Here is a 9458-nt window from a genome sequence, read left to right as displayed (position 1 = left end):
CCAGGAGGTTTTCTGTGACCCACTCACCCCCACCTATCATCCAAATGGATTTCCACAGCACGCTGAACAAATTTCAGCCATACTTCCCCACACTTAGCTCTGTGCCTCAACATCAGTGACCACACTCACTCTTGCCTAGACTGCAGAGTATTTGTCCAGGTTGCTCTGTATCTTCATTCCCTATGCTGCCCTCAAACATGTGCATGCACACACACTCACACGCACACACATGCACACATGAGGACACAGGCATGCATATGCACACACAGGGTCTAGCCTCTGGGAGAGGCTCAATGACTTTAAACTTCATTTAATCCTAAAGAGCAGAGCTAGAGGTGGTGTGAGTTAATGTTAAGCGATTTCATTTCAAGTCTCCGAAAGAGATGGTGGGATTGGGGTGGGGGCATATGAAAGATGCTAAACACCCAGCCCAGGAATCCTTATAGAAGAACTGTTTCCTGGAGATGAGGAGCTCAGCAAGTCCATTCTGCTTGTCTCCTCTCAGACACCAGGAAGTCCCAAAGACCTAAGGTGCTGCTGAGTAAATTAGACCTGCCTCCATATCCCTTTCTCTCACTCCCACATCTCCATCCAGGGCAGCTATCAAACTGGAACCCCACTGGGGGCTTAGAGCAATCATACCTCCGCAGGTCTATGAGGGCTGCATGGACACCAGAGCCCCTTGCACACTGCCTGGCCACCATGCTCCAGCCCACAAGATGACAGCTGCAGATGAAGAAACGAAAGACACAGATCACAGACATGATTCTCTTCGACCTGAGCTGGAACTTAACTTTCTTGGATCCCATGCTTTGCTCCTCCTTCTGCATCATCTTGAGCTTGTACCCAGGCTAGGGTAACAAAGGCCTGGGAATTTTACTCTTTCTGATGTTCAATTCTGATTCAATGATACAATGTCAAACTGACATGTATTAACCTCCTGAAAAAAAAAGAGAGATCAGATTTTAAAGTAACTAGGAATAGCATAGATGAAGAAGAGAAACAGTCAATAATAGGAGAAAAGACAAAGTGTCTGCATAACTATTAATAGAACATATCAAAACACAGGAAAATTTGCATGACATTCTAAAAGTCATTTAGTCCTGCCTCCCATCAAATTATTCTCCACCAAAAGGCCTTCAAAAGATTAGTTGGCACTTCATTAAACACTTGCTGGGCCAGACAGTTGATAAACTTAGGAAGTGCTGCTACTGGCCTGAGAAGAGGGTGTTAGCAACTTCTTCCTTACCTCCTGCCACTTCCACCCGCACGTGCTGCTCCCACTCTCTGGAACATTTGGGAGCATGTCTTCATAAGGGACAGCCTTGAATTATGTGCAGGCTTGTGCTCCCTTCTCCAAACTTTTCCTTCCTCAGACTAAAACTCCCCTACTCCACTTTCCATTTTTTAACAGGCACTCTATCTTGGTGCTTCCCAAACTTATTGCTTTTTTTCTGAATCATTGCAATGTGAGAATGATTGTCTCAGACAGCAGCATCCGTAACCAGCCTCAGCCCTCTGAGTTTGGAGTAGACATGGGCAGGCATCGGCTCCTTGGTGCAGCCCCAGAGATACTCCCCTTGGCTGAGTGCTGTGCTCCAGTGGAGGCAACCATGGCTTTGATCATGGTAGTGAGTGAGTGGGAGTGAAGGTCTTAGTCCCCAAGGATGGAGAATTAGGGAGAGGAGAGGGAATATCTCACATGTGAACATTCAGGAGGAAGCTCCTCCACTGCTGTCACTAAAGCATAAAAGTTTATCTCCTGTTTTTTGCAGTGTATCATCAACACAGGAAAGATGACCTAGCAGCAGCTGCAGCAGTGCCAGATCCCCTGCCAGTCCCCTTCTGGGTCCCCAAGCCCTGCTCTGTACCCCACAGCTGGCAGAAGTGGACTTCCTCTCCATGCTAACAGGAATACCACCAAAGCCAAAGAGGCTCTTCTGAAGCCTCCCTTCCCCCCAGCATGTAGGCAGTACGTTGCTCCCTGCACCCTCTCCAATCTCTTTCTTCCAGAATCACAAAGCCCAGAAATTACCTTTCATCTACTGAAAGAGAAAGATACCTTCATAGACCAACAATCTGAGAGCAGTTCATCAAGGGTCTCCTCCCGGCTCCTCCTCCAAGCAAGGATTGGACACGTGGGCCATGTTTCAGGCTTCTTTGGTAAACAGCAGACCTGCTCTCCATTCTCTATTTTGACACTGTGTGGTCAGGACCAGTCAGTTCATCTAACTGTTGCCTCCACCACCACTACTGCCACCTGCTGGCTCAAGAAGGCATCTCAAGTATGGAGTTTTCCTTCCTTAGCTCTCTGTACCCCTGGGTTCCACCATTTTGGGGGTCTTAAGTAGCAAGGATGATCAAAATTCTAAGAAAGAAAAACTGCTTTAGACAATGGTAAAGTCTTAAGAATTTTCTCTTTCCAATCCTTCAGCTTCAATCAAGACAATTACAACATTTATTTATCACCTCCTCTCCTAAGAGAGCTGACCCCTCAGTCTGCTTCTAAGCCTGTTTTGAACATGCTGAGATGACTCTTCCTTTCCTCTAGAGGCATGGGGACTCTATCTCACTCATCACACACACCTCCTTCCCTCGTGCTCCCACCCTGAGCACCCCACAGCCCACAAGACCCCAACTCTCATGAGCAACAAGGAGAAGACCTTCCCAGGCCACTGGGCCTCCATAGGTGGTGAGTGACTCCTCCCAGGTCCTTCCCAGAAAACAGCAGGAATTAGACAAAAGTACACTCAGGACCTTCCTGGGGGCCAGGTGTACCATCCTTCCCCTTCCTTATCCTCTTTTTAAATTTATTTATATTTTTGTGGTAAGAACATTTAACATGAGCTCTATCCTCTTAACAAATTGTAAGTGTATTAATACAATGCAAAATTGTTGACTATGGGTACAAAGTTGTTCAGCAGATCTCTTGAGCTTATTCATCTTACTTAATTATTTTATGCCTGTTGATTAATAACTCATTTCATCCTCCCCCTGTCCCTGGTAACCACTGTTACAGCCTTTGATTTAATGAATTTGACTATTTTTAGATACTTGATGTAAGTGGAATGATGCAGTATTTGTCTTTCTGTATTTGACTTATTTCACTGCATAATGTCCTCAAGGGCCATTTATGTTGTTGAATAAGGCAGAATTTCTTTCCTTTTTAAGGCTGGATAGTATTCTATCATGTGTATGTACCACATTTTCTTCATTCATCTGTTGATGGACATTTAGGTTATTTTCACATCTTAGCTAAAGTTTGATTAGATAAAGCTGCTTATTCCAACTGCTACTGTTCCAGCCCATGCTGCCTCCTGTGACAAAAGAAGATCATTAGGGAAACACAGTGCTGCCTCCCACTTTATTAAAAAATATGAAGACCTTGTAAAGCTGGTTAAGAAATTGACAAGAACTACTTCAAATCATCTGAAAATGTCCCCCAAATTTCCTGACTTTGTGATCCCACACTCAGTGAAGGAAATGGGTCTCTGCTTTTCACTGCCTTCCTTACCTGTGCAAAGAGTTCTCGCTTTGTGCCCTGAGCCTGCAGAAGTCACTCTCAACCTGCTGAGGGATTTTCTCTTCATCTCTGCTCTCTCCATTAAGACATCTGCCCCAGTGGGCCCCCAGTTTATTGCCCTTGCTTGTAGCTGGGAAGGTGATGGTGTCACAGGAGGAAAAAGGAAACAGAAGCCTGGTGGGCACCTTAGGAGGAGCCCTCAGGTAGAATGTGGACTCCACAGAGGAGTCCGGTAGAGCTTCACTCAAGAGAATGACTCCCATTTACCCACAGCATCCTTCCCTACCGTGCCTGGCCCAGCTACCTCCCTGCCAAGTCCACTCCATCCTGTGTCCTCCCCAGTGCTCCTGAAGCGGGTCTCACCAGGCAGAGAATGTGTGTGTGTGTGTGTGTGTGTGTGTGTGTGTGTGTGTGTGTGTGTGTGTGTGTGTATGTTGGAGGATGAAGAGGAGGTGCAGGGCAAGATAAACCCTAGCTGCAGGGAAGGGGAGATGGACACTCGCTGAAGCTTGAGTCCATCTCTGCTTGGGAGCCTGGATCAGATGGCGGCTGTATCCTGGACAAATCCAACATGATCTGGGATTTTCAGCCTACACAGCCCAGCGGTACCTGCCTCCTGGAATCTCTGGGCCTCATACAGATATATTCATGTTGGAAGCTGACCCTGAGAAACAGATCTCCATCTCCATAAAGTTGGATCTCCCTCCTCTGACAGACAGTTTATTTGATTCTTATCTCCCCTGCTGAACTTTGTCTTGTATATCCATTCATTTATTTCCCAAATATTCACTGAGCATCTATTATATGTCAGGCCCTGGCCCAGCACTAAAGATGCAAAGAATAATAAGAAAGCCCTTTCCTGGATTAGGGCACTGTATGAGACAGAAGACAGCATTGCCCCCCGGCAGAACAGGTGGGGAGTCAATCCATGGGGAGCACATCAGGCATGTTCAGAGATGGTATCTCTTAACTGCAGCAGGGTGGGGGTCCAGAGCAGTCCACATGGAAGGTGGAATTTTCAAATTGTATATAGAAGATAAAAAATAAATAAATATCAATAAGGCAAAAAGGAGGGGGATACGCCAGTTAGAGAGAAAAGCAATTGCAAAACCATTGAAATATTATTCCATCTCCTTATTGACAAGAAGCATTAACTATTGCCTGGCCAACATGTGCCAAGACACACACTGGACACTGCAGAAACAGAGATTTTAAAAAGTAATTGGTTCCTGATCTCTACACTACATCATGTGAGAGAGTAGATCGGGAAATAACTACAAAATATGGGGATAAAAATTTCAGAATGAGCTTGGCTAAGGCAACTAACTGCCTGGGAAGGTGAGAGAAATCATGCCCAAGGAGAATTTCCTATGAGTTCAAGGTTAAGGAGGAGAGAGGGAGGACTCGGCTGGCAGAGCAAAAACTCGGAGTTTAAAAAAATAAAAAAAGTCTAGCATATTTTGGAAACTGCAAGTAGCTTTACCCCAGAATCTACGGTAAAAGTAGAAGACCGAGCTGAAAGTAGATACCAGATTAGTAAGAGTTTTGTTGACCCAACCAAGAGCCTTGGGCCTCATCTTAAATTCAATAGTAAAATTAAGCTTTTGTTTTATAAAATTCACTTCGGCAATGCTGTGGGGGTTGAATTAGTGGTGGGACTCTTTGGAGACAGGGAGACCTGTGATGATGATGCCACAATAAAGGCAGCAACCATGGCTGTGAGGGGATGGGGGACCAACTTGAGAGAAATGTGCCTGCAGCTCCCAAACACACCCTGGCTTAGAAGCCTGTGGCTCAGGAGGTAGAATCTGCAGATCCTGATAGCACATTTGGTGTGAGGTTGAGTAGGAAGCAAGAGTCTGGGATGATCCCAGGTTTCTGGTTAAGTCTTGGTGGACAGGATGCTATTCACAGAGTCGGAGCGCGTAAGAGGAGCAAGAGGGGCATGTTAGGAAAAATGTGGAAGCTGTTGAACTCTGATTTTGTAAAATTCAGCTTGAGGTACCAAAGTACATCCAATGGATGTTAGTATTGGGACCTAGAGCTCAGGGAAGAGGGTGGGCTTTGGGATTCTCTATGCAGAGCTGGTACTTTCAGCAATGGTGGATAATAATATCAGCAGCAAGGGTGAAAAATGAAGGTGCAGGTGATGTTGAAAGGATTCAGCAGAGGAGAAAGGGCTCGGGAAGGAGAGTAGATGAGGCTGTAAGTGGGAGTCTACCCATGTCACAGAGGACCAAAAGGGAAGAGGGTTAAAATATAGGACATAACTGTAACAATTACTGCAGTAAAGTCAAATAGGATAAACCCTGAACCATGTCCATGAGGATTTCATAGAACATTCTTCCCCCTTTATATAATGAATGAGCAAAAATACACAAATATCAAGAAAAACTTACACAATGGTGATTGATAAACAGTGAAAGGGGAGGATGTATATCTGGTTCCCATGGGCCAGATATGAGCCATAAGGGAGGGAAAACTGGCTGTCCAGGTGGTCTAAAATCCTGTCCAAGAGGTGAAGATGAGGAATACCAGCCAAGAGAAGCTGTAGGAGAGCTTGCCAATGCCTAGGTGCTACAGGAGCCATGCACAGCTAGACAAAGCAGACATGCCTGTCATACTAAAGAACTGCGGCCAACACCCAGCCAGCAGGGAGAGGAGAGTCTGTGAAGAACACATTCAAGTTCTCCACGGGAGAGAGGTCAGCCGTAAGCAACTGCCAAGCCCAGAAAGCTCCTATGCCAGTTCACAAAGTTTTCAGGTCTTTCTTTCTCATTCCTTTGCAACCCCTACCCAAATGGACAAGAGGCAGCTGGGTGAGCAAGGGAAGAAAATTAAAAACTTCTAGTAGCTAATAGAGAAGATACTCTTCTTTTCTGTGCAGCCTTCCTTCCTGCAGTAGTACCAAGTAGGAAAGAGAAGGAAATCCAACATTCAAGGAAAGACCTTCTGATTACTGAAATAAGATTTTTTTATGTAAATAGAAATTATTTTTAAGTAAATAGAAGTAAGAAATCATGCGATTTCTTAGCATGATTCTAAAAGTCAAGGGCATCTGCTAGAGATTTCATTCCAAGAGAAAGGGAAGAGCCAGCCCCACAGAGAGGGTTTTAAGAGGCATCAAGAGAAGAAATAGAGTTGCTTTCTGACCATCATGCAGGTTCTGCTTGTTCAACAAGAATTACACAGACAGAAAAAGGCATGGAAAAAAATAGAAATACTTTGCCAAAAAAGCAGCGAGGGAGATTCTAATGGAGTTAAAATTTCTGATACATAGCATGTCCTCGGGCTGATACAATATGCAGACATACAGAGCCTTCAGACAGACACAGAGAGGAATCACTGAATGGCCCAATGACTTTTTTGGCCTAAATTAAGTTACTATCTTTTATCAATAACATTGATATCAACTCTTCCTACTCAAAAGTGAAATCATCCGTTAATAGTTAACATTAAAATATCTAATCTTACTGTGAACGCCACCAGGAGCTTTGGCTGGAAGGCAGGGGAAAAAAATGCTATGGAGAAGGGGTCTGAGGAAAATATTGAGTTGGAGAAGTGGGATTATAGGGCCAACACCAGAAAATGAGAGAATGAGACAGAAATGAAGACACAGAGAGAGAGGTTCAGCAAACCAATGAAGACACCTGGCCAGCGTTGACAAAAACGATAACTAATATGAATAACAAACATTTTTGGGGGGTACTTCATACAGGGCATCTCCAGTCTTTACAATTCTATGAGTCTAGTGAGGCACTGTAATGGATGAGGGTGTAGGTTTTGCACTTGCAAATATGACTGGCATGTTATGAGCAATCGACATAAGTTATATATTATCTTAAGATGATGGTGACATTATATCATTTTATAGATGAGGGAATCGAGACCTGGATGGTTAAGTAAATTACTAAGAGTTGTTCAGCAAGTAAAGGATGAAAGCAGGATTTTTTTTTTTTTTTTGAGACGGAGTCTCACTCTATTGCCCAGGCTGGAGTGCAATGGCGTGATCTCGGTTCACTGCAACCTTTGCCTCCCAGGTTCAAGCGATTCTTCTGCCTCAGCCTCCCGAGTAGCTGGGATTTCAGGCATGTGCCACCACGCCCAGCGAATTTGCTAATTTTTGTATTTTCAGTAGAGATGGGGTTTCACCATGTTGGCCAGGCTGGTCTCAAAACTCCTGACCTCGTGATCCGCCCACCTCAGCCTCCCAAAGTGCTGGGATTACAGGCGTGAGCCACCGCACCTAGCAAAAGCAGGATTTAAACCCAGAAATCTGACTTCAGGGTCCTCTTCTAACCCTAATCTAGGCAAGCCGGGCTTTGACATTTATCTCTTCTTCCAGCCTCTCGTGGAGGCCCAGCAGCCTAAGAAGCCTGTTCTGTGTTTCGTCTCAGTAGTAGCTCCTTCCAGCTAGCGAAGGAAGTCACAGCCACCAAACCCTAAGTGAAAGGTAAGGCTAGTAGCTGGGATACCAAATGTAACACTGCCAGGAGTGCTGACCTTTACAGAGGAAGGTTTTAAAGACTGGAAAGATAATGGGCAAACGTCCTACTGAAAGTCCAGTGACTGATATACTTTGATTCACTGAGAACTGCTTGAGCAAGAAATAGGAGAGGGAAGAAAGGAGAAAGAGAAAGATAACAATGGCTAGTAGAAATCACTACATTTTTTACATTGCTGTCACAAATGACTGCCATCCCCATATCTAGATTGGTAGCTTTGGTCCAGAGCTGAACATAGGTGAGGCTGGGTCTCCTGAGATGGGGGTGAGAGCTGCTTCTCAACAGCTTTGAGGAGAGAGAGCTGATGAACAATATTATGGAAGAAAGAGGAAATTCTTATGAAAGGAGTGAGCTGCACAAAGACTATGACTCTATCGTCAATTATTCCAGTGATAGGGGGTTAAATCCCAACCCATTCTCCTCTTTTATTTAGGTTCATTTGAGGTTTAATTGAATATGGCATTATTTATCCTTGTGAATAAACCCCATATGAGGTTTCTCCATCTTCAACTCATGATCTTCTATTCAATAAACACTTGTTAAACTGAAATGAACTGAAGGCCTCAGGTCTCCCCAGCGGCCCAAGGGCCAAAGCCATATTTCCAATAACCACCCAAGAGGGTTCACTCTAACTAAACTCTTCTCAGACTTAAACCCATATTCTTTTAGCACAAATCTCTTCCCCTGTTTCCTCAGCTCTCATTAAAAGTAATATTAACACCCCAAAACCTGGTGAAACATTGTCCCAAAGAGTTAAACAAACTAGTGACTAATACAAATTCTTGAGTTTACATGATGGTAGATTTTAAAAAAAGAACAACTTGCTGAAATGCTGAAACTCTCTCCATTTGTAAGATAACAAAATTGGCTGAAGTCATTGGAGCCAATCTGGCAGACTGGAGTCTGCACAGAAAAAGCGTGCTGATGTCACAGCCAAATTTCCACTGCATGTTTCATACTGACCCTCCCCGAAACTGCACATGTGACCCGTGAGGTAGCATGAAGACATAACTTCCCATGCCCGAGGACTTTTTCCAGCCCTCCCTTTTCCTTCCACCAGTCACCTACTAAGCCCAGAATCTAATCCCTAACCTTTCCCAATAAAATGACTGCCTTAAAGCCAGCACAGGGAGACAGATTCGAGCTGAACTCTTGTCTCCTTGATGGTCGAGTTGCAGTAAAAAGCTTTTCTTTTCTCAAAAACCTGGTGTCATCGTATTGCCCTCTAGTACACTAGGAAGAAGCCCTTTTGCTTCGGAGTCATCTTCAGTTCTTAGTTTTCTGCACAGTCAGTAAATAAGTCCCATGAATCTGCCTGTCTAATGAGGCCTTTCTCATGGGCACCCAGACCCATGACTGCCTTCCTTCAGATGTGGAGATTTTCATAATTTCTTTAAAACAGTCTCATTCGACTTTTACTTCACCACCCC

Source organism: Pan paniscus, chromosome 1 (assembly GCF_029289425.2).
Source record: "Pan paniscus chromosome 1, NHGRI_mPanPan1-v2.0_pri, whole genome shotgun sequence".
Lineage (NCBI taxonomy): Eukaryota > Metazoa > Chordata > Mammalia > Primates > Hominidae > Pan > Pan paniscus.
Note: the sequence above shows the minus strand (reverse complement) of the source record.